General features: G+C 50.7%; 1 long non-coding RNA gene across 1 annotated transcript in view; it reads left to right on the plus strand.

The window, feature by feature from the left end:
* The window catches only part of LOC133210352 (uncharacterized), a 95,317-nt gene extending 73,371 nt beyond the window's left edge, over positions 1-21,946 (plus strand). The window contains exons 3-4 of the long non-coding RNA XR_009724926.1: positions 13,824-13,966; positions 21,734-21,946. This is a non-coding gene — a long non-coding RNA (uncharacterized LOC133210352). The remainder of the gene's footprint in view (positions 1-13,823; positions 13,967-21,733) is intronic.
* Positions 21,947-25,310: the final 3,364 nt, after the last annotated feature.

A 25,310-nucleotide genomic window follows, 5' to 3' on the forward strand; every position in this document is an offset into this window, starting at 1 on the left:
CTCTTCTTGTTTCGCATGGTTTTAAGGCACTGCCCAGTTGCGGGGACAAGGGATGATGCAGTGGGCAAAGGGAGCTGATGCCCCTCAGCTCCCCTCTGCTGTGCTGCTGCTGGGACTCACAGGGAGGCAAGGCTTATCCTTACAGTAGATCAGGGCTGGAAAAGCAAGTGAGCAATGCTGATACCTTCTTCTTTGTTCATGGTTAAGCCGTGAGAGCCCATATGTCCTTTTGACCATCACAGGGCAAAAGCTGTTTTCCCCATGCTGGGGAGCGTGGCCAGCTATGCTGGGGAGGGAAGAGCAACCTCCATGGGTCTGCTTCCTAATGAACTTCTTGAAAGACTGGATGTATAAGTCAATAAACATCTGTGGATAGAGGGCTTGGGATCCAAGTGCACCCTCTGGAGCAGATCCTCCCCTCTCCACATCTGGCAGGGGGTGGGAGGGGACCAGGCATTCCCATCGCCATCCATCTCCTCCTCCCCCAGCATCAATCTGAGCCCTCCCCTCATCGGGATGAAGCCAGAGGACAGCGGTTTCAAACAGAACGACTGTCAGATTGCTCAGCACGCAATAAATCACACACAGCATCTTCCCTTTCATGTCTGCTCCGGCTGGGGGATTCGCAGACACTTCTTAAACACTTCCATACCCATGGAGATGCTTCTCTGCTTGCCTGGGCCCTGCGTGGGGAAACTTTCTGCCTCTACAGAGCAGAAGGTAAATCACTCAGGGAGGGAGCAAGGGCCCGTTGGCTTGTGAGCATGAAAGGGGCCTGGAGAGGCATTTGCAAGTGCTCAGTTTCGCTTGTCAGTGGGTGATTTGTGTCTTTGTACGTGCATACATGAAGCCTCTTTGCTTTCTCGTGCAGGCATGGAGTAAACTCCCGTGTTGCTGTCTCATGGTAGCACACACGAACACAGGCGTGTACACTCACACGTACATGCATGCGCATATCTGCAGCTACTCTTGAAAGCAAAAAGGCTTCTTTTGTCCCCTCGGGTAGGCAAAAATGCAGTGCTGTGAGGAGCAGAGACGTGGGTTATAGAGGATACCGAGGCCAGAGAGTGCGGTTGCTGGGCCAACACACGAAATACACGTTTCTTTTCATCCTTGTTGATGTGTTGGATTGGGAGAGATGGAGGGAAAACCCTTTTGTCCATTTCAGAGAAAGGAGAATGATTCTTGTGATGCCTCTGTGAGGTTTCACCCAGCAGCTTCATCTTGCTGATGACCTCTGCTGCATCTAGAGCTGGTAAAGGACATGTGGGTAGAGGTACAGAGGATTGTTTCTTCCATGTTTTCCTGTTAATAGTGCTAAGAGAGATAAAAACCCCTTTAAATCCAGTGTAGAAACCACACCGGTAATAACCCAGTGATAAACCCCAAGACTGCAACGTGTAAATGCCATTGGAGTTGTTATGGTGAACACTTTGAAAGCTGCTGTTTTCCTTGCTGGAAAAAGGATCTCCACAATGTGAACTTCCCAATTCTAGGAGATGACAGAAGAATCGAGTGCTTAGGGAAAAATAATAAGCTGCAATGAGGAGCCAGTCTTCATTATAGATTAGTTTCTTTTTGAGTTTTATTCCTGAGGATGCTATCGATGTCTGACCAGTTCCTAATTCCTCATCCCTTAATTATGATGCCATTTGTTAGATCAATGAGTGTTATTAATCAAAACTAACTAGGGAATGGAAGAGGTGCAGGCCACAGTATTGTTACAGCCTTTCTGCAGGTGTTTCCATGGCTGACCCATGGGCATGTCTCGAAGAAGAAAGTCAAACTCAGCAGAGCAACTTCCACTCATCTGGTGGGAGCAAACTCCCTGGAATGCACATGGGATGCTGCTGGGGGTGGTGGGATGCAGTGCTGTGCCACGAGAAGGGGTAGACACTGTCTTGGAAGGGGTGGACACTGTCTTGGAAGGGATAGACACTGTCTTGGAAGGGGTGGACACTGTCTTGGAAGGGGTAGACACTGTCTTCTCTGCCTCCTGCCCAGCTGCTTGCACCGATCTGTCTCAGCTCTAGATCTGTGCCTGATTCCACCTCAGCTTTACAGCATTCACTCCTCTTGAGGAATACTTTAAGTAACGATGCTTTGCTCTGCTGTGAGGCTCAAAGCAATTTGAAATATTAATTAAGTCTCCCAGCTCTGCTCTACACCGGCTGGGTACTGTTGGTGTTAAACAGATAAAGATGAAGCAGTGTTGACACGAGCTGTGTGGTGAATTGGTGCTGGAGGCAGGAACAGAGCTCCTAGGCGGGTAGTGTTGACCATGGGATGTCCTGCTTGGGACCATGCTGGGCTCTTTAACAGAGCAGCTCCCTTCCCCTGGTTTCCAGCTCGATGATGTAGAAGCAGGGACTTTCCTCAGATGAGATTTCTAAGCTCCTGCTTGTGTTCCTGAAGAGGTAAATGTCCATGTCCCTACCCGAGCCACAGCAGGACCGCATCCAGGAGACCTCATCCAGCCAGCAGCAGGACCGCATCCCGGGGACCTCATCCAGCCAGCAGCAGGGCCTGGCTTGCAGAGGCTGCATCCTCAGGGCTGGACACCTCTGGAAAACCAGCTTTTACCTGAGCGCTGCCTCAGGAAGAGCCTGAGCCCGCTTGTGGCAGACAAAGGAGGGAGCTGGGAGCAGAATGAAGCATTGAGCTCTGCTTGTCCTCGGGAAGCGCCCATGTGGCTGTGATGAGAGCTCCAGAGCCTGATGTTCCAGGGCTCTCTTGGGTAGAATATATTTACCTTCTTTGTAGCTGGCTGTAACTCACAGCCCTGCAAAGCACTCTGCCAATACAGCAGTTGCTGATGTATAGCTACAGCCATTCTCGCTGTTTCCCTTACTCTGTCTCCGTATAGAATAATATGCGATTAATTGATTTTCTGTCGCTCTTTTAGTACGGAAAATTAATTTTGGAGCAACCTTGTTTTCTCAGGGTATGAATTCTCTACATGCAGAGTAATTCCACTCCTACATTATTCATGAGAGAAAATAGTGATGGAGTGTGTAACTGAGGCAGCCCCAAGGCCACAAACTGATAGTCTGCGTTACTGATACAACAATATTCCACTGATGCTTCTAAATAATTCACGGCTACAACTCAATTTGGCACCAGGCACGGGGCTCGGGGTGTGACTGGTGCAGAAGGGAGCAGGATGGGGCCACCAGGCAGCAGGAGCATCATCCTTAAGGACGTGGGCTCCAGCTTCTCCTGCCTAGGACCCCCAGGTCACAGTATGGGGCAAGGTGCTGCTCCAGGGAGCTGTGGCAGCCTTGCTGTGTGCCATGAAGGTGGCCTTTCCATGTGGATTAAAGGGTTAACAAGGCTGGGGGGGACAGGCTGAGCAGTGGCCGCCTCTCTGGAGGTGATGCTCAAGCATCCTCTCAGATGGAATAGCCCCATGTGAGCTGGCCAGGGCTGCAGAGGGGGTTAATGGCTTGGAGAGCACTTCTCATGTGAGTGGAAAATGGCAGGGGCCTTCCCTTCCCTCCTTCCCTGCCTCTGGCAGCCGCTGTGCCGAGCAGGTCCAGATGACGATGGAGTGAGTGAGAGCCTTGTCCTGGCACCGGCCTCCTTTTAGATTAATGACTTGCAATGAGATGCCTAAGTCACATATTGGGATTTTTCAACATTGAACTGTACCTGGCACCCTGCAGCCATTTATCACTGGGCTGCAGATGGAAGGCAGCAGCAGCAGGACTTGTGGAAGGCCAAGAAACACAGCGCCCCAGCCAGCCTGCTGTGGGCTTGGGAGGGGGGGGTACTTCTGGTCCATGTGCTTGTGTGGGGCTTTTTTTTAATCTAAAATGATAAATCTGATTTCTTCAGGATATTGGAACAGCTGCAGCTGACCTGGCTATTTATCTGCGAGATCTTCAGGGTGTACGATAACAGCTCTTAGAGGATGGATGTGGTGTTATAAACTGTCCAGGCACACAACATGATTAATGGCATTCACGGAGATAAACAGATGGGGAGGGAGAGCTCATGATCTAAGAAAATCCCATCCCTGCACTGGGAAACTCTTGGGGAGCTGCAGCTCTGCCGGAGATGGATGCTCCGTGGGTGCCAAGCCACCCGCCTTGGCCTCCCACCTGCGGCCAGCACGGCTGGTGGGGCTTGTTCTGCACAGTGTGGAGGGTGTTTGTACCTAACCCTGCTGCTGCTGCTCAGCGTGAGGTGCTTCGGCAGCATCTCCCAGCCTCCATGGCCACTGCACTCAGACACTTCCTGGCTGCTGAGCTGGCTCCACAGCCCTCTGGTTTGCTCTTCTAGGGCAACCCTACCATGCTGCTTAACCCATCGTGGCCCCAGCATCCATGCTGTCCCCCTCCCCACATGTACCTTAAAGTCACTTTATTCCAGAGCTCCCCCATGAGCACTGCTCAGTTTACAACCCACCTTTTCAGGGAAAAACGTGTTTGGTTAAAAGCTGGACAATCAATCTCTCTTATATTAACTGGCAGAGGAGCTTGCAAGGAATATGTGCATCCAGCTGAGATGACATCCATTTCCTTGTCTCTTATATTCTGATGTAGGCTTAAAAGCCTCCTTCTCTTCACTGCCTCTTTCTTCTGGCTGTCCCTGCAGACCTGCGGTTGTGTTCCTGGTACTCACTCGTTCCTGGCACATTCCAGGGGCATGCAGAAGGGAACCGGGAGCAAAGTCCTGCTTTGGGATATCAAAGGGAACGCATTGAACAGCCTCATCTGGAACAGCGTGGAAAAGGGAGGGAGCAAAAGGAATCAAAACAGCGTTAGTGCAGAAATCCTCACTGAAAGGGATGGATCCAGTAAACACTGCGATTAATTAATCACTAATGGCATGGACTAAAGGTGACCCGTCAGCATCTACACGCTGCAGACAGCGGGGTCAGGAGTGAAGAGCATTAATCTTACATTAGCACAACTCCATCCTTGCCAGAAGGGAGGAAGAAATCCCTTTGGTTCATGCAGAGGAAGCTGAAGCTTATTGCTTCCTGCCAGCTCCATGGCTGCATTTTTATGAAACACCTGCAATGAAAAAAAGAGAACATAAACCTGAGCAAATTAAAGCAGCATCCCAGAGGGGCCGGAGCCCCGCAGCCCTGGCGCAGGGACCGGTGGCCACGCTCCATGCCCGGAGCCCAGTGAGGTTTGGTCCTTGGTTATTAACAGCACTGGATCAATTACAGCCAGCAAGTGGGAAAAGGGATTTTGCAATCCTTCCTCTTTACTGCTGGGGTTGGGGAGGGGGGGGTTCATGTGTAATGTTAGCAATACAAGCCACCAGAGATGAGCTATAAAAGGTGCTTTCTTTTGCCTCCAAGTTTTGCTCTGTGGTTGCTCTGTAGCATGCACCAGATGCAGCAGCACCAGCGCAAGGCCTGTAACCTCTTTCCAAATGGTAATAAATCCCCCAAGACCCTCGCACACTTGTAATTTACAACTGGGCTAAAATGAACATTATTTCAAGCTAAGCGTATTCTCGGAGGTGCAGGAGGAATGTGGCAGCTTTCCTGCTGACAGCGGAGTTTCTTTTTTAAATGTCATGCATTCACTTTCATTACTTCCAAATAATTGCCCAAAAGATCAGCAGCCGGACGAGCGAGAGCGTTTCACACCGTCATTAGTTGAGTCTATCAGAGACAAAAAGCAGGGACCTGCTCTTGGGTATGGCCAGAAAGCACGGTTTGTGCAGCTCCTGGAGGGAGCAGAGCCACTGCCCTGCTCTTCTGTGGGTATCAGTGAGGTTGGGGCAGGGTTGATGTGCCCCACAGTGCCATGCAGGCAGGAAAGTCATCTTCCTTCCTTTGAGGTCTTTTCAGTGCAGTGAAACATCTTGCCATCGGGGGGGGTTTGTATTGTTGGGGATTTCATGAAGTCCTGGAATGGTTTGGGTTAAAGGGACCTTAAAGCTCATCCAGCCCCAACCCTTGCCATGGGCAGGGACCCCTTCCACTGGAGCAGCTTGCTCCAAGCCCCTGTGTCCAACCTGGCCTTGAACACTGCCAGGGATGGGGCAGCCACAGCTTCTCTGGGCAGCCATCCTTTATATGCAGCAAGGGCCTGACCTCAGCTCTGGAGATCCACCAGTCACTGGGCAGGGCTGGGAGGCGGCTCCACCGTCATGGGGCATCACCTTGTGGCAGTCCCTTGTGAAGGTTCACTTCAGAGCATTTTTCCTCCTCTTTCCTCTTCCTCCTTTTGCTGTGTCTTACAGGAACTGTCCAGAAACGCTGGCCCGTGGAGGCAGCCCCACACTTCTGCACATCAGGTCCAAGACAAACTCCAGATCCTGACTGTGAAAGCTCTGTGGCCTGTAATGAAAGCCCTCAAGGAAAACTGTAAATATAGGAGCTATTGGCAATATTCAGAGCTGGCCTTGGGCTGGAACTCCCTCTCCCACAGTGGGAGGTTTGATCCCGGGTATTGGCGCAGGCCTGGGCTTCAGCCTGTCTTAAAACAGCTGGAAAACAGCATCTTTGTAATCTAGACATGGCTTTCATCCTCCTCTGGAAAAAGAGGGGGAGGAACAAGAGGCAAAAGCTGTAATAAAACCCCCGGATGAGGAGAATTAGGAAGGAGAAGTCATAAGGAGCAAAACACCAGTTCCACTGTTAATTATTCTTCAGCTTCTAGTCCAAGCCTCGCATCATTTGAGGGCTCAGCTCATTAGAGGGAAATGATGGGGTTTATTGATAAAGACTGACTGATGTTTTGGCCAGCACCAGGGGCTGTGGGAGCAGTCCTGGGGTCTGAAAACCCTCCTCTGATGTTGCTAGCACAGCCAGGGCAGAGCTCCCTCCAAGCAGCCAGTGGGTTCAGTTCTGGTGTGGAAGGTCAGTTGTCTTCTATGAGAAAATAGTGGGGTTTTTTGTCAGAAAACTCTTATTTCTGCTGGAAAATAAGCTGGTTTGGAGGAAAAGCCATGGATTTTAAGTGGGAAAGCAAAATATTTTGAGTTTCCCTCCTCTGGGTTCCTAAAGGGAGAAGGAATTCCTCTGGTTTTAAGTTGCTTCTCTAAAGCTCCAAAAATGCCTATGGAGTGTTTTCCAGATGATGAGAAAACTCTGGTTTGTCTCCTTGAGAAACCAGCCCCAGGCCAACCTGCTCCACTTTGTACTCCAGTGTGTGTTTAGCCTCCCTATACTCAGACAGGGCTCTTGTCTTGAGGGAGGATCTAGACCATGGTGCCAAAGTCAGAGGCTGTTAAAAGCCGGGAGTGGGGATGAGCTCCTTGGACCATTAACCCTCTCCCAAGCCATGTGCCACTTAGCTGGGATTGACAGCAGGTCCATACCTGGGGCAGTGTCATCCCTGATGCATCCTGCCTCCTCGTCCTGTGTTCCTCATGTCCTCCTTCACTTCCAGCAGGGTTAAACCTAAACCCATGGGAGATGATGGGATAATCCATCGCTTCTTGTCGCTGCTGTGGGGCTACTGGCCTGAAGGGTTTAGATCTGAAACTCATCCGAGCCACCCTAACGGGGTGAGGAAGGCAGAAACAGACCCCAGTTTCCTGGGATCCATCCAGAACGTGCCAGCTGTGTCCCAGCGAGGGTGTGAAGCAGATGGAGCACAAGGGCTGCTCCTCACACCCTGGGAATCCAGGAACCCCACAGGCGTGGGGCAGGTGAGCCCCCAAGCAGAGCATCCCACAGAAGCACCGTGCTTCAGTGCCTCCTGTCCTCTGCATAAATGCAATTTCCCTGAATGTCAGAGGAAAGCATTACAGATAACACACTGTGTGTGTCTCTGACCCAGTAAGTGCTGAAATCACAGATCTCATTATTCTGACATGATAGAATTCCCTCCCCTCCCCGATGCAACCCCGCTGCTGTTGTTTTCCAGACTGCAGACATAATTGCCGAAGGTGCAAAGCCTCCGCAGACAAATACGCCTTGCCTACTTCCCTACATCTAGCAAAATGCCACTTCTGTGTGTGCATAAGAAAACACTTCCAGCTCAGGCTCCTAAGCAGCACGTCCTCCCCTGGGAGTGCTCACCTTCAGGGACGTGCGAGACGCCGGAGCGGGAGATGCGCCGAGTTCCCAGATGGTTCCCTGGCTCCAGGTTTCGAGGTGCCACTTGCCAGGCAGTGTGTGTCATTGGGGGTGACACAGCTCAGAGAGGAGCCCTGCATGGCCCTGGGGATTTACTGCAAGCTCCTTCATCTGGGTTGGACAGCGAAGGACCCTCTCTCCGCCTTGCTGCAGCAGTCTTTGGGCTCCTTACAAGATAAGGGACATGCAGGACACAGGCTCAATGTGGGCAGCATCAGCACCAGTGTAGCTGCATCTGTGCAGGGCTGCATCTCAGCTAATGAGCTCTGTTAGCAGAGAGCACTTACTAGCTTGGACAGCATCATGGAGTAAGTCTGTTTGCAGGGTCATTGCGAGCATCTCTGCTCTGCACCCAGGACATGCAGCTCCTGACACTGATCTCTGCTTTCCGCTGCCACCCAGACCTTTCCTCTCCAGTGCTGAAGGCCATTTCTTTATTACAGTAAGCTTAGTAAGTTTAATTTTCCTTCTAGGTGGGTCAGATGGAAAGATCTTGGAGAGACAAAGGGGCTCTTTTTGCAGCTCAGATCAAGGAGGAAGGAGTAGGCCCCCTTTCAGGGCCACTGCACCCTCTCCACAGGACCATCTTGCCTGAGCAGGGGATATTTTCTCACTTTCATTTCCATCTTCCTCCCTGTGACCTCCATCATTAAGTTATGTTCCTCAGCAAGTGTTTTTTAATCAACTTCAGGCATCCACCTTCTTGGCAATAACCCTCCATGTTTTGAATTGCAGCATCATTAGCTCAGGATGCAGTAATGCAGCAGTTAAAGCACGGCCTTAACCAGAGGGGGTAGGGAGGGAGAGGTGCTGCCAAAGTTTGCTGTTGAGGAGCAGAAAGCAAGGACAAGGACCCCGAGGCCCTTGGGCTGCTCCAGGGCAGAAATGCCATTAAGAGGATCTGCCAGGTGTGAAGTCCCAGCTGAGCTGGTCTTGCAGACTCAAAGACTTTGGGACTCTGAAAGCACCTGCATAGCACAGAGAGCTCAGCAGATGGTGGGGAAGAGAAGAAATGTGAATGTTAGCTTGAGTTTCGAGTGAGTTTCTGATGCTGCTGCATTCACAGCCCCTTTCCTGCTGCTCTTCTTCAGGTACTTGTGAAGTGGCTTGTGTCAATCCTTGTACAAGTGCTGGTGCATGGATGGTGTGCCTCGGAGCAAGGATTGGGGATGGGAGAGCTGTGGGCTTGCACTGCCCAGCATGGAAATACCTTGTTTTGGAAGTTCTGCTTTAGGAGGGTGGATAAAGTGCGAGAGCTGAGGGGTGATCTGTGTTGTCCTCCTGCTGTCCCTTCTGCCCAGGATTTCATCATGTCATTAACCCGAGATCAAAAGCGTTTTCATGTGATTAGAATCACCAGTGATACACTTGAAATGTGAAGGTGGAAAGACAGCAGTGAAGGCCCATGCTCCTGGGGAACCCATGGGCTGAGAAACAGGATTGCATGAAAGGCTCTTCATCATGCCCAATAAATCACTGAGATCAATGGACCTTCAAAGGTTAACTCAATACGGTTAAAAAGGAGAAAGGCAGAGGGTTAAATTAATCATCACTGAGGGGTTGGGCCAGCTCAGTGCTAGGCTAAAGAAGTGCCAATAGAACCTCCCCATGTGGGACATCCACAGAGGCCCCAAAGTGCTTCACAGACTTCATAGGCAGATATTGCACTGACTTTGAAGTTCCATCTGCAGCTTGGGTTCTTTAATTACTGCAAGGGCACAGGGAGCTTGTGCCCAGGGTTTTAACATGAGAGCCATAGTGTGAGGAGATTCACGTCCCAGCCTCAGCGCTGGCAGGGATGGGGAGAGCCACCAGCACAATCTGCCATCATTAAAACTGCATGGGGCAAAAGGAAATGAGATTAAATCCTGTCATTTGAACCTCCCTCAGGTTTGATGGCCTTTGACAGCCCGACCCAACCCCAGAGTGTGCTTTGCCTGCTAAACCCCGCCAGCCCTGCACAGGGCTCAATGCAAGCGGTGCTTCCCAGAAGGAATTTCTCTCCGGCTCCCCGGGAGGTTTTGGCAGTGTCCAAACAGTCATTACTAAAGCTGTGTTCAAACATGCTTGTGTTTGCAGAGCTGAGCAACGAGGGGTCAGAGGCAGCAGGAGATGGGGTGGGATGTGCTAGGGAGGGTCTGATGGCAGAGGTCCCTCCTCACCTGAGTGCTGGTGAGCAATGGGTGCACTCAGTAACTCTTACATCACACCATGCCCTGGTATTTCAGTTCCAATTGGGAAAGTGAGTGCGTCCATCCATCTGCCAGCACAGATCGAGCAGGGTCTCATAGACCCCAAGCCCTTGGCACTGCCTCTGCCTGTCCTCACTGTGACGTAGTGCTGTGATGTTAATGTTACAGTGTGGAAACTGAGGTTTTGGAGATCTAGGAGCTGGGTCTTTTGATATTCATACACTCTAGTCCTACTCGAAGCTGATTTGGATTGAGAGGAGTATCTTAGTGCTGGTGCATGTGGGTGCTGGTATGCTTAGGGATGCTCTGCTGGGCCTTCACAGCTCAGGCAGACCTTAGAGCAGCTCCAGTGCCTAAAGGGGCTGCAAGAAACCTGGAGAGGGGCTTTGGACAAGGGCCTGTAGGGACAGGCCAAGGGGAATGGCTTGAACCTGCCCGAGGGGAGACTGGGATTTAGACAGGGCTTGGAGCAAGCTGCTCTAGTGGAAGGTGTCCCTGCCCGTGGCAGGGGGTTGGAACTGGATGAGCTTTAAGCTCCCTTCCAGCACAAACCAGGCTGGGATTCTATGATTCAGATCTCCCTGGTTGGAAAACCACAGAGCACAGATATTAAGGTGTGTAACAGGGTCCCTGCACCCAGTCTGGCACCCTCCAATGCGTGAGCTCTCCTGGAGAAATGCACTTTGCAGGTCGGGCTGTTACCCTGCACAATGGAAACCTGGCGGCTGCATCCGCTGCTTAAGAGCCTTCCCCTTGTGCAATAACCTCTCATTATTTTTTAATGTTGTTGTAACTTTATGGCTTAATCAGTATTTGCAATTTGTTAGTAGTCCAGGCTGCAATAAAATTGTTTTCCAGGTACTGAAACATCCTATCAAGGTTTGTAAAGCAGTGGTTCTTAGTTTATCACGCTCATAAAAAGCACTGGCAACTTGACAGATATAATAACTTTTTTTATCAAGTGTCTAATTTGAGAGGAAATTAAGCCATACATTACATGCTGATCCGAGCTGGAATTGGAAAAAGCCCCAGCCACCCCTCTCCCCACCCCAACGAGTTTCCTTTCTCATCCCAGCCTCTTCTGGATGGAAAAGCCTGCTGAAGGCTGGCTGTGCTGCTGCATTCGCTCTGCAGTATCCCTGGATTGTGTGTGTATTTTTACAGGGCACTGCACACTTAATAAAAAGTAATTTATGTGGCCTGCATTGATGTCACAGCAGTGAAACAATACCTTTCCTTTCCTGCAGCAGAGCGGGATTTATACGAGTGCCTGGAAAAGCTTCCTCGAAATGCAGTGCAGATGCTCCAGGCCACTCTAACAGCTACTATATCCAGTTTACTTATGGACCAAGGTTTTTAAATCAGGCAGGTGATTCTGGGTGCTTCTGTTCATGGCATCCATCTCTAGGTGCCCAGGGGGACGGGGATGAGAAGGACCTGATCCTTTTCAGGCCTTGGAGTAATTGCAGTCTTATCCTCAGGATTTGCATCAGTCTAAGGAATAACTCCCCCCCCTACCCAGGTCCCAGTGTCTGCTCAGGAAAGTGTTGGTGAATTGAGTGGTGTCTGCTTTGTAATTGCCCCAAAAGGCCCTTCCTTCATGAGGCCTGTTGTGTTCCCAGGCTCCATCCTGCTCTGTGATTCCAAATGTGCCCCTGATCTTCTGCATCTGCAGCCCCAGCCCTTGTCCTGCTCCTCTTCCCTGTGCCTCTCTGCCTGCAGCAGCAATAGGAGGAGAGAACACAGGCTGTCCTCAGGCAGTCATTTTAAGGCTCATTATTTTGGTGTTTAATTCCAGGACTGATTTCCCCCCATTCCCATAAGTGGTACCAAAACACCAATAAACAATTGTGTAACTAGCACGGATCACCTGGAGATAGCTTTCTAAAATAAGGCTTTGGAAGCGATGCTCAGGTCTCCCATCATCTCCTGCAAGCAGAGCACCTCATCCTCGAGCCCTGCAAAGCTTAAACCCTCACTGAGGCTGCAATGGATTTGCTCTGGGAAGCCTGGAGCAAAAGTCAGATGCTGCCTACAAGCCCCACACTGTATTTGTTTAAATTTTCATGCGAGCGAATGTCTGTGACACAGGAGACAGGTTTATGGAGAGGGGGGGGAAAATGTTGACAAATGGCCCAGTAATCAACTGGAACATGCAATAAATCATTGGAGTGCCAATAACACTTCCAGGAGGAGTTGCGAAAGGTCATTACGATGCCACCATGTATCATGCAGCGCCAAACAAAGCAAACAGAACATGTTGGGAATAGGATTATGGGAGAAGCATCTGTCAGTTCTAATTAAGAATTAACTGTGGATCCTATATAAAAAGATGTGTGGTTTATTCCTATCTCCCTCCTTTTCCCACTTAGCTCTCCGTTTTTCCCTCTCCAAAATAAAACTCAATTACTTAAAAAGAAAAACCACCTCTGTCATTTAATCTATTCAAGAGCAGCAAAAATAACCTGACGTGACAAAAGAGTGAAGGCTGGAGGGGAGGGACAGGGCTCTCACTGGCTTCTGCAGCCTCCACAGCATGAAGGAGGGTGGCTCAGAGCCTGCCCAAATTGCCTGGAATCCCAGAAGTCCTTTGGCATCCCAGCACCAGGCATCTGCGATGGCTGCAGAAGGCAGAAAATGTACAAACCAAAACACTTCAAACCCCAGCCTTGGCGTGGAAAAGGAGAGAGCTTGGAGGTTGAGATGCTGAAAGGATTTTGGCTACCAATGGGAGCTAAATAAGTGACAATGAAACAAAGCAGAGCAGCTAAAGAGAGGGGGAACCCAACAGGGAAGAGACGTGGAGCAACTGAGGGATGTGCCCTTGGAGGGGACGAGCGGTCCCTGAGCCCGTTTCACACCGCATCCTCCCCCCAGAGCCAGTGTTGCTCAGAGGCCTGGGCTCAGTGGCCCAGGTCTCAGGGATTTCACCCCCTCGAGCTGTTCATCCCCCTTCCTGGCACTGGGTCTCACCCAAGTCAACACAGGGGTGGCTTTTGTGGTGTTCCCCTTGCCCAGCCACCTGAGCCACCCATCACCGCTGCTGCCAGTGACCCTCCCTGCATCAGCAGCTCGTAAATCCCTCCAGCACCTCCTTCCTTTCACCTTGCCTTCCCTCTCCTCCTCCAGGCTCCCCTTTCTCTCCCTCCCCATTAATCTGAGTTGCACTTTATCATGTAGGCACCCATCCCAAGGCTCCTGCTGAGAGGACTATGCAGGCACCGTGCTTTCCTTTATTATTATTATTGTTCCCTTTCTTCTCCTCTATATTTCCAGGCCTCTTTTCTGCTTAAGTTGGCATTTCTTCTTTCTTTCCCTTTTTTTCTTTTCCTTTCTGCTGACTGAGACAAGACTGTGTCCTACTTCAACATCCCAGGATTTGTTACAACTTCAAGGTGCAGGTTTATGGCCACAGTTGTCCCGTTTATGGTACAGTTCTTCTTATGGGTTCTAATAAACTTTGTAGCTCCAGGGTGCTCTTAAATCCTGATATGAAGGATAGAGAAGAATCATTATTTAGTCCAACTAAATATAAGATGTTTCACCCTTGAAGGCTGAGGATAATGTTTCTTTCACAGGTGTGGAAGGATCCATAATTCCCATCTACAGCAAGTGCAGCTGCAGGAGAACATAATCAATTCTCCCCATGGAAATAAGGGTGCACTCGCATGTGGGATAGGGAGAGATGGTGCCAGCTGGGATGGGTGCAGCTCTAGCACAGGTAAGTAGCATTAAAGCTCAATAGGAATTGCAGTTAACTGAATTTAAAGTTCTAACCTTGTAACCACTGAAGGTTCATTAGAATTAAATGCTTATTAAAATCACAGCATCCCAGACTGGTTTGGGTTGAAGAAACCCTAAAGCTCATCCTGTTCCAGCCCCCTGCCATGGGAAGGGACACCTTCCACTAGAGCAGCTTGCTCCAAGCCCTATCCAGCCTGGCCTTGAGCACTGCCAGGGATCCTTGGATCAAAGGATCCAGGAATTCAAGGACCCAAATCCTTGGGTCATAGCTGAAAAGGAAACAGTCCAACCTGCCCTGGCCATTTATGTGTCTCTCTCTGCAAAGCTCTACACAGGACCTCAGTATTGCTTTTCCTTCATGTTCAGAGCAGACATGTATGTTCATACACGTAGGCTTGTATGTATACACGTGTGCAGGATCACATTAGCTGAAGGGAGGAGCTTTCTGCGAGGTTTTGGGACCGTTGCTGTGGAATACTGTGGGCTTTTGAGGGAAGAATGCACAGAGGGAGAATCAGAGCAATGCTAAAACATGTTTTGGATCTCAGGGGTTTGCAGTAGGGCACAGCTCGGCACTGAGGCTCATACAGGGATACAGGAGGAGAGCATCAACCCAGGAGCTGCTGGTGACTCACCCAGAGCTAACCCAGGAGCCAGGCACCGCTCAGAGCATCCCTCAGGCTTCACCAGCCTTTTGTTAATGTGTCGTCTGCTGTCACAATCACTCTTCCTTGTGAGTGACTGATTCGGTGTCACTTCTGGCTCGCATCTGCCCGGTTTGGTTCCTCCCCAGCAAACCCAGCAGCACTTCCACTAATACAGAGACTCTCCATGAGGTCGTGGCAACAACGAGTCACCTCTGAACGGACGGAGTGAAACAGCACCCTGCCAGGAAAGTTTCCTTTCCTGTCACTGATCCCTTGAACTGGTTACTCAGAGTTTCTGTGGTTCCTGCAGCCTCCAGCAAAGGCAGCTCCAACCATCCCGGCCTTTAACAGGCCACTCTCAGCAGCCAAGTGCAAGAAGGCAGCACTGTCACTACAATACCTGTTTGATCGTGCTCACCAGTATAAATCATTGTGGTTAAAGGCATTGGAAAGGCCATAGGATAAGACACCACCTTGTTTACTTCTTCAGATCATAGAATCAGAGACTGCTTTGGGTTGGAAGGGACCTTAAAGCTCACCCAGTTCCAACCCTCTGCCATGGGCAGGGGCACCTTCCACTAGAGCAGAGTGCTCCAAGCTCCATCCAGCCTGGCCTTGAGCACTGCCAGGGATGAGGCAGCCACAGCTTCTCTGGCAATACCTTTAGGCACTGGGAGCTGCTCTAAGGTCCCTGTGGAGCCTTCTCTTCTCCAGGCTGGACCAGCCCAGCTCTCTCAGCCTGGCTCCAGAGCAGATGCCCTTGGTGCATCAGACATATGTAAATCCTTTTAAAAGCTGTGTGTCCTTAAGCTCTGGGTGTCCTTGACGCACACTAAAGCCCATCACAAATCATACCTGACGTGCAGCTCGGGATGCAGGGACACCCATTGCCACCAGGACCCTCTGCAGACATGCCCTTCCAGCATCCTCTTCACAGTGCCACAGAGCACGCTGCTCCTCAGCAGATGTTCAGGACTCAGCGCTCAGGCTTCCACGGAGGAGCTTCCAACACAAACCATCTGGAAAAGAAAGCACCAAACTATTTGGAAGCTATTTCCCCCCCCCTCGCCTCGGCCGGCGATCTCAAAGTCACAGGGCAGGGTTGGAGAGGACAGAGCGCCAGAGCCGGGAACGGAAGGAGCGCGTCAGGACAGGAATGTTCCCAGGAAGGCTGCAGCTGTTCCTGTTCTTGCACTATGGCAAAGCACCCGGCACGGCTCCGGCAGCCCCAGGGCTGAGCTGTTGTGATGCCGGAGAGTGAGCGCTGGGGACACGAAGGGGCTGGAGCATCTCTCACTTTGCTTTTTCTCCTCACACCGTAAGGAGGAGGCGGTAGCCGTAGGGAAAGGCGGATGTTGTTCCTAACGTCAGGAATGTTGTAGCTGAGATGTGGTTGCCCTCTGGCAGGTCCTGTGGTGCTACAGTCTCTGGTTTCCCACTTGCTGTTTGCAGCCCTTCACGCTGCTGGGCCAGGGAGCCAAAATGTAGTCACGCGTTTTTCTTCCTTCAGTATCCAGGAACATGGGGGGGGGGAGGACCTGAGGGGAGATCATAGAATCATAGAATAGTTAGGGTTGGAAAGGGGCTTAAGATCATCCAGTTCCAACCCCCCTGCCATGGGCAGGGACACCTCACACTAAACCATCTCACCCAAGGCTCTGTCCAACCTGGCCTTGAACACTGCCGGGGATGGAGCATTCACAACCTCCCTGGGCAACCCATTCCAGTGCCTCACCGCCCTAACAGGAAAGAATTTCCTCCTTATATCCAATCTAAACCTCACCTGTTTCAGTTTTAACCCATTACCCCTTGTCCTATCACTACAGTCCCTAATGAAGAGTCCATCCCCAGCATCCCTATAGGCCCCCTTCAAATACTGGAAGGCTGCTATGAGATCATCCAAGAGGAGTCTGGGCTTCAGCTCCTGCAGCCAGTTCCAGCCTCCAGCAATAGCCAGGAGCCCCCTTCCAGAGGGCTGATTGTGACAGGGGCCTGTCCCCTCTCATGTCCCTTCAGAGCACTTTGGTGTTCCCGCTGTCAAAGGGACAAACTGGCCTGGCCTTGCCTGCTGCTCTCACCCAAAGTCGCAGCTGTAAATGGCTCTACAACCAAGATGGAATTTGCTCCTTGCACCTCTTACAGCATCCACAAGACCAGCAGCACTTATTCTGCCCCTTGACAGGTTTTAAATTCATGGTGCTTTACACTAAACTCACCAGTACCCATAATAGTGGGGCTAAGCTGAATGATTCCGTATGTCCCATTGGCACTTCAGACAGGACACTCCATCTGTCCCTGCTCTTAAGTGCTCCTTTGCCCAGAGTTTCTTGTACCCATGTTGTTAGTTAAGAGTAGCTTGCACCAGGCACAGGGCAACCACCTTTCCTGCAGCAGCAGTAGCCCTGGTCCTCGCTGGGTTAAGGTGTAGGCAGGAGCCTGGTGCTTGGATCATGCTGGAGGTGCTCGCTCTTCCTCTGCCTTTCTGCCTACTTCTCACTCTAGTTTCTTAACACCCTCTTCTAGCTTTGGGAAAAGCTGGGTTTGAACAGAGCTTTGGGCACGTTGCACATACAGGGTTATTACAATTAACAGTGTTAATCAAACTGCATTAGTTTTTGTAAGACTTCCCATTGCTCCATGACCGGGTGTGCTGTGGTCCCAGTGTGTTCCATGAGATTTCCTGCTTGCTTCTGTGTCGGAAACATGCACTGCTCCAGGAGCACGCTGATGCTCTAACTGAAGGGCACATTGGTATGTCAAAACTGCAGTGGGAGACCCATGTGTGAATCACGACGCAGCGTGCGTGGGTGAGCACGCGTGGTCACGACCGGCGTTGGCACACATGTGCTGTGTGAGATGCGTCGCTTCCCTCCATCTTTTTGGGGTCCCTCTGCGCTGTCGCCTTCCCCGTTTTCCCGGAGCGCTGTCGGCACAGCCGAGGAAATGGGGTACTGAAAGCCAAGCCATCCATCCCTGCTTGATGTTTCCAACGGAGCAAGTGGGACTGTCAGGTTTACAAAAGATTGTTTATGTTCAGCGGCGTGAAATGGGGAGCGAGTGCGCGGAGCCGAGCGCGAGGGAGCCTGCCCTGCCCGGGCTGACAGCCCCGCATTCATCCTCCACGCTACAGCAGACAAAGCTCTGGTGCTGCCTGACAGCGGCCATAAATCACCGCTGGGAGATGCTGTACCTACAGCTTACACCATTCCAGATGACAAACACACAATAATCCACACAGCACAGCACTTTTTCTCCCTTCTCTCCCTCTCTCTCTCCTTCTGACTCGCTGGTGCTCAAGTGATGACAAGAGGCAGCAAGGAAACCTGCAAAGCCTGGAAGACTCCCTTGGGAAGTGCAGGATGGAGCAGCAGCAGTCTCCAATGGAAATAGGATAAAGCCATGTCCAGTGCTGAGGGCACACGAGTAACAGGGGCACCAATCTGCAAAGGGAGATGTCAAGCAGGGAAGAATCCTCCCTTCCTGAAGGGTGCAGTTAGAAAAGCAATGATTTTCACTTGCTGATGCCCACCAGCATGGAACTGGGGCAGTTGCAAGGTGGGATGGGGCTGGCAAACCAATACCAACACCCAGGGCTCTGCAGCAGCCCATGGGACAAGGCATGCAGAACAGTCTGGAGGAACCTTGCTGGCCCATGTGCTGCTTACACAGGACTGCTCAGGTTTCTTTTCAGTCTAGAAGTGGAAGCATGGTCTGTGAAGAAGGAGGCAATGAAAGGCAGGGAGGCAGATGTGCTGCTACCACCCTGAGCTGTATTTTGCCAGGAAAGGGAAAGGAAAGAGGGGTCTATGTGGTTGGACAACCCTTAAATCAATGCATCTTCATTAACAAAAGATCTCATTCAGTGACAACATCTCTACTTATGTCACCTCCTTCCATGGGGGATGCTGGGGGTTTAGGGTTGGGGTTTTTTTTTTCTCTTTCCTTTCTGACAGCTTTGTCTTTCCCACACTCATTTTTACTTTCCCTTTCTGGGGGAGAAGGAATGATAGTGAAGCTTTCCTTGGAAATATGGTCATTTAATTGATATTTTCTGCTTTATTCCCAAGATAGAGGGATATGTGGGAAAGAGGGGTTATCTTAGGTGTGGGTCTGATTCACTGAGAGGTGTGCAGAGGGGTGTGCAGCTATGGGTGCAGAATTGGGGTTATGCTCTGAAAATACCCCCAGCAGGAGCCGTGGTCATACAGGGATCTTGGCTTTCCTTTGGAAAAGCAAACGCTGAGAGCTTGACGAGATGGCTGGATGGCACCTTAAATCCTGAAGTGCATAAAAGAAACCCAACTGTTTTGTTTTGGTTTTAATATCTGAAACCTTGTGGTTCAGGGGCTGGGAGAGCAGGATGCTGAATTGCCCCATAAATACAAGGCCTGTGTCATTCTCAGAATTGCTCCACTGTTCTCAGTGGGCTCACTCTCAGGAAGAGTGAGGTTTGGCTGTGATACAGTGACACAAAAATAGCAATAATAGGAATGAAGGCCCATTCAGCCACTCCTCCCTGCTGCAGGCACAGGACGGTGACATCGAGATGCGAAACACAAGCCCTGTCTTGTGGGAAGAAGGAAGCTCAGGAGGTTGCTGGGGTAGAAATCACCAAACCCAACCCAACCAACCAAATCCAACCAAACCAAACCCTACCAGACCCAAACCAATGAAACCAAACCAAATCCAAACCAGCCAAATCTACCAAAACCAAACCAAACCAAATCCAAACCGACCAAATCCAACCCAACCAAACCCTACCAAGCCCAAACCAATGAAACCAAACCAAATCCAAACCAGCCAAATCTACTAAACCAAACCAAACCAAATCCAACCAAACCAAACCCTACCAAGCCCAAACCAATGAAACCAAACCAAACCAGCCAAATCTACCAAACCAAATCCAACCCAACCAAACCAAACCCTACCAAGGCCAAACCAATGAAACCAAGCCAAACCAAATCCAAACCAACCAAATCCAACCCAACCAAACCCTGCCAAGCCCAAACCCAACCAAACCAAATCCAAACGAACCAAGTCTACCAAGCCAAAGCAAACCCAATCCAAACCAACCACATCTCCGAAACCGAACCAAAACCCACCAAACCAAATCCAACCAAACCAGGGCAGCTTTGCCTCTAGAGTGCAGCCATCCTCACAACACAGCAGCAAACAGGAGCTGAAAGGGCCGTAAAACGGAGCCGTCGTCTGAAGGCTGCACCAGCACATATATCCTGATGTGCTGACAGTACCTGCTTCTCCCATAGCCTAAACTCCTGATGAACCAACGTGCTTCGGAGCGCATTTATACGCAAAGGCGTATAATATGTCCCCTGTATCTAATTATCTGTCAACCTGAGGCAGTTTGTTTTCCAAATCGGCCTCTCGGCTGTGACTTTATGAGGTCGTAAAGAAAACGGTGCCACTCTCGCCCAGGAGCGCCAGGAGAGCCTTGGATCAACAAATTACCATCTTTAATGGTGTCTCCTCCTGCACGCTCCAGCCAGGGACCCCGGCACCCCACAACGGGGCAGGACTCATCCTTGTGCCGCCTGCTCTGACCCCAGTGTGTGCGTTGTGAAGGTGGGCAGGAGGAGCTCCAGCCCATCCGCTGGGAGAGCCGAGCCGTGGATTCCTCTGCCCACGCTGCTCCTGTGATTAATGATAGAAAGGGATTAAAAAGAAAGGATGGGGGGGGGAAGAGTGAGGGAGAGGGGAGGGGAGCGGGTCAACAGCTGAGTGCAAGGCAAGTCGCTAGACAGGGAGTAATTAAGATACTTGGGTAAATATGATTAATAAGCTCAAACTGGCAGGGTGTGCAGTAAACAAGGGCTAACCAGATGGTACCCTTTCCTTCCTGACAATGCTGCAAGCTCTGTAAAAATAGGAAGGAAGGCTCTGGAGCCTCCCAGCGCTCTCACTCCGGGAGGAGGGAGGATTCAGCACCGAGCCAGGGAGTGAATCACCTGATAGGAATGAGAGACATTTCCCCCTTCATCCCGTCCTCCGTCCCATCCCTGTCAGACGGCTGTTCTCACGGTGCCGTGCCATGGACCACGGGATCCAGCTCCTTGCTCCAGCACAGGCTGAGCTTTTGAGCAGTGGGACGGCAGCAGGAGAGGCCTCATGATGGTTTCCTGGTATCTGGTCTTCAGACAAAGCAACTCAGTTTGGAAAGGCCTGCTTGGAGCAGGAGCTCATGGCTGGGCACGGATGGGATCCCTCTCTCCGCCCTTCCAGCCATGGCTGGTGGATCATTCCCAGAAAGAGCTGGTCAGGAATCTCCCCCCAAAACACTTCTCTGTCAGAAGATGCCATTTCACCAAAGGTGAAACATTTGCGGAAAAGCACTGATTTTGATGAAATTGCATTTGGAAAGAAAAATCAAAGGAGAAAATCATTTCGATAAGGCCAAAGCATTTCAGTTTGACCTTTGAGGAATTAAATGGCATAGGGGTTTTTTCCATTTCATAAAGCTTTTTGTTTCGGTGTACTCTATATATATATGTATCTGTAAGAACTATTGAACCCAGAACTAAATGTTGGGATTATCCCAGCATAGAACCCCAGAATGGTTTGGCTTGGAAGGGTCCTTAAAGCTCCTCCAGCTCCAACCCCCTGCCATGGACAGGGACCCCTTCCACTAGAGCAGCTTGCTCCAAGCCCCATCCAGCCTGGCCTTTGATGACACACTTCCCATAGTGCAATACTGCAAGATATTCAGCCCAAACATCCTGTTTTAAAACAGGGAAGGGAAACATGAGGAATTCTTTTCCCAGCCCTGCTGCTGTCCATTGGCTGCATCCCCACTGGGGCTGCCCTGAGTTGGGGCACTTCAGGCAGTGTGTGAAGTGTTTCAGCACCTAAGCTCATATGCATCAGAGCAATGTGATGGGATGTTGAGGGTCTATCAGTTTGCATTTGACTATTTACTCTCCAGGGCCTTGAAAACAAACCATTTGCCATGTAACCCCAGGTATTAAGAGCAGATTAAATCAGTGCTTAGCTCTCAGCTTCCTCAGGACAAGGAGCCTCTTTTTTCCCCAGCTGAAAAGTTCCCTCTGGTAATGAGAGCAGTGAATGTGTTCTCTTTCCAGGCAGACAGGCAGAACAAGGGGCGCAGGAGGAAATCTCTGAATCACAAAGATGTCACCCAGGAGCCACCTGGCACCAGTCTCTGCTCAGCGCTGGTTTTTCCCCACTAGGTCCCATGCTCACTGCACGTAAGTTGTCTCATTACTGGAGTTCACTTCTCCCAGACAGGGAGCTTGTCCCTCGTCTGGGCCATAGAGCCAAAGTGTCACTTCTCATCTCGCCTGCGACTCACCTTCCCATCCCCAGTAATCATAGAATAGTTAGGGTTGGAAAGGACCTTAAGATCATCAAGTTCCAACACCCTTGCCATGGGCAGGGACACCTCGCTCTAAACCATATTACCCAAGGCCTCGTCCAACCTGGCCTTGAACACTGCCAGGGATGGAGCATTCACAACCTCCCTGGGCAACCCATTCCAGTGCCTCAACACCCTAACAGGAAAGAATTTCCTCCTTAGATCCAATCTAAACTTCCCCTGTTTAAGTTTTAACCCATCACCCCTTGTCCTACCACTGCAGTCCCTAATGAAGAGTCCCTCCCCAGCATCCCTATAGGCCCCCTTCAGACACTGGAAGCTGCTCTGAGGTCTCCACACAGCCTTCTCTTCTCCAGGCTGAACAGCCCCAACTTTCTCAGCCGATCTTCATATGGGAGGTGCTCCAGTCCCCTGAGCATCCTCGTGGCCTCCTCTGGACTTGTTCCAACAGATCCATGTCCTTTTTATGTTGAGGACACCAGAACTGCACACAGTGCTCCAAGTGAGGTCTCACAAGATCAGACTAAAGGGGCAGGATCACCTCCTTTGACCTGCTGGTCACACTCCCTAATAACCCAGCCTCGGCTGGGACGTTCCTGTGCAGGATCCGCAGGGCAGGGGCTGTGTGTGCCTGTCTGCATGGACCATGTTTAACACACCAGGGACTGCAGAGGGGCTGTGGATGCTTGCTAAGGTGAGGCATGAAGTGAGACTTTAGTGGGAGGCTTTGAGGTCTGGTGAGGCCACAGGAGCAGCCGGTGCCTCGGAGGAGGCACGGGAGGGATTAAAGATAAAGAAGAAATTCCAGCTCATTGGCAGGGCACATATTTTTCCAATATAAAAGCAAATGGGGGAACCCTTAAATAAATTGGCTCTATAAAAACGTCCTTTTGTATTACGGCCTCACCTTTTCAGGGGGAAAACACCAAGGTTTATTTTCATAGCTCCCGAATGAAAACATCATTGGTGCTTCTTAATTCCCCAGAACCAACAAGCAGTCCATTGCTATTTGAAAGACACGGGCCCCCCTCGGTCCCCACCATCCACCCGGCTGCAGGAGCAGCTGCCATGGAATTACAAGTCCTCGTCACAAGTGCGGAGAAACAAGTTGTGGCATTTAGGAAAGGTCTGCAAAAATAGGTGTCAGACCTTAACTAATAGTGATTGTCCTTCCATTCTGCCGTAATTTACATTTAATTCACACATTTCATTTCCATTTAAAATATGATTACAGTGTTTTGAAGCACATCTCACCTGTCCCCTCCGATTATGGCAGGATGAAAATAACACAAAGCAGCAGGAGCGGGGCTGGCTGCCCCGGGTCTGGAGGAGGGATGGTGAGCACATGGTGCTGTTCGTGGAGCTGGAGCAGGGACAGAGGGACACATCAGACACACAGCCCTGTCCCACCTTCTTAATGCACACAGGTCAGTCCTGCTGCAGGGTTTTAAGCACCAGCAAACACTAATCAGAACTGCCAACAGAGAGAACCGGCCTGCAGCGAAGGCAGCTCTCCAGGCTGTGTTTTTCCATGTTTCCTTCATGGAATACACAAGTTTAGCCCTGTCACATGCTAGTGGGGCAGACAGTTCCAGTGCCACCCCCTCTCCATCGGGACTCGGGCAAGGAAAAGTTTCCCTCCTCCTGCTGAGGTCTGTCACAAGCTCTTTTAAACACAAAAACTCTTGGCTAGAACATAAATCAGGCTCACCCTCCTCACCACATCCCCATCCCCGTCTCCCCCGCGCCGAGAAGGCACGGACATGCTGATGAATATCTGCTACGTGTAGGGGAAAACAACAACCCCGTAAACAGTATTATTAACCCATGGGCTGGCAATAAATCAGCGTGAGAAGGTGACCTCAGCAATGCTGGAGTAATCCTGTGTGTCAGGGTAAATTTATGAGGCCAATTTTATTGGCCTGTATGACCCAGGCTCCTTGGAGATGTCTCAGTAACAAATCCAATCCATATCATTTATTAGCTTTGTACAGTGTCAGCTCTAAGCATAGGAGGGATCCCATTAAAACATATTGCTCCCTCTGCAGAAGATGGGCACAACTAAGCTGGTGGATAATTGTTGCCTGCAAGGAGCCCCTGATTAAGAAATGGCTCGTTGCAGCTTTGCTCTCAGGTCCATACAGCTTGCCCTGGATGGAAGCACCGGGGTTTGGGTTTGTGCTGCCTGCCCCTTTTCCTCCCTGCCCACACTGGGCTGGCTGCAGCTCACCAGGAGCAACGGGCAGGGTTTGGCCATGGGGACAGAGGTGATGCACTCCAGGGAGCTCTCTGCTGAATTCCAGCCTTTCCTCAGGTCCCACCAGTGCTGGACAAGAATCTTGTGGCCCTCAGGGCTGGGGAAGATGCAGGGGTCATGGAGTTGCAGTGAGAGGTGCAGGGATGCAGCAGGGCAGGGATCTTGTGGATGCATCCTAGATCCGTACTGCAATGAGGGGGATAGAGAAGGGATTTGAAAGCTGTTAGTGGCTGAAACTCCTCCTTGGAGGAGGGAAACTGCTTGCAGGAGGGGAGGGATCCTCCAGCTGGGCCCTCTGGGTAATGCTGAGAGGAAGCTCCATTCACATATTAGATATAGGGGAGAAATTCTTTACAGTGAGGGTGCTGAGGCGCTGGCACAGGGTGCCCAGAGGAGCTGTGGCTGCCCCATCCCTTGCAGTGCTCAAGGCCAGGTTGGACACAGGGGCTTGGAGCAAGCTGCTCCAGTGGAAGGGGTCCCTGCCATGGCAGTGCTTGGAGCTGGATGAGCTTTAAGGTCCCTTTCCACCCAAACCATTCCATGACGCCATGCTTCATTTGGGAATGGTGGACCTGGCAGTGTGTGCATCGTGCCCAGCACCCTGGTGACAGAGCGATCGCGCCTTCGCACCAGCACCTCCGGGTCTGATCCCTGTTGGCTCACCAGAGTCTGGTGGAGGCAGTTTAAGTCTGTTTGACTGTCCCTGTCATCATAAGGTTTACGGATGGTTAATTTATTCTTTATAGCACAGTCATTGATGGCTGTTAAATCACAAATGAGAGCCAATAAAGGGTGAATTGCAGCTGAAATTACACTGTTTATATGACAGCAGAGTGCTGGCTAAAAGATTCATATGCCGCTGATGAAGTACGTTATAAATTTTAATTACCATAGTTTGTACAAATGACATGTTTGAAATGCTATTGAGTAATGTGACCCTGATAATGAAACTATAAAATAAATCATTAACTTTCTGAATGAGCTTTTTTATTTCCATGCTGCATGAAGTAAACTTTCCAATTTATTCCATTGCAGCCTTCTTCTGAAGGGAAAAAAAAGTGCGGAG

This window comes from Neopsephotus bourkii, unplaced genomic scaffold (assembly GCF_033783945.1).
Source record: "Neopsephotus bourkii isolate Nb327-2 ecotype Australia unplaced genomic scaffold, CSIRO-AGI_Nbou_v1 NB_457, whole genome shotgun sequence".
In the NCBI taxonomy this organism is placed as follows: Eukaryota; Metazoa; Chordata; class Aves; order Psittaciformes; family Psittacidae; genus Neopsephotus; species Neopsephotus bourkii.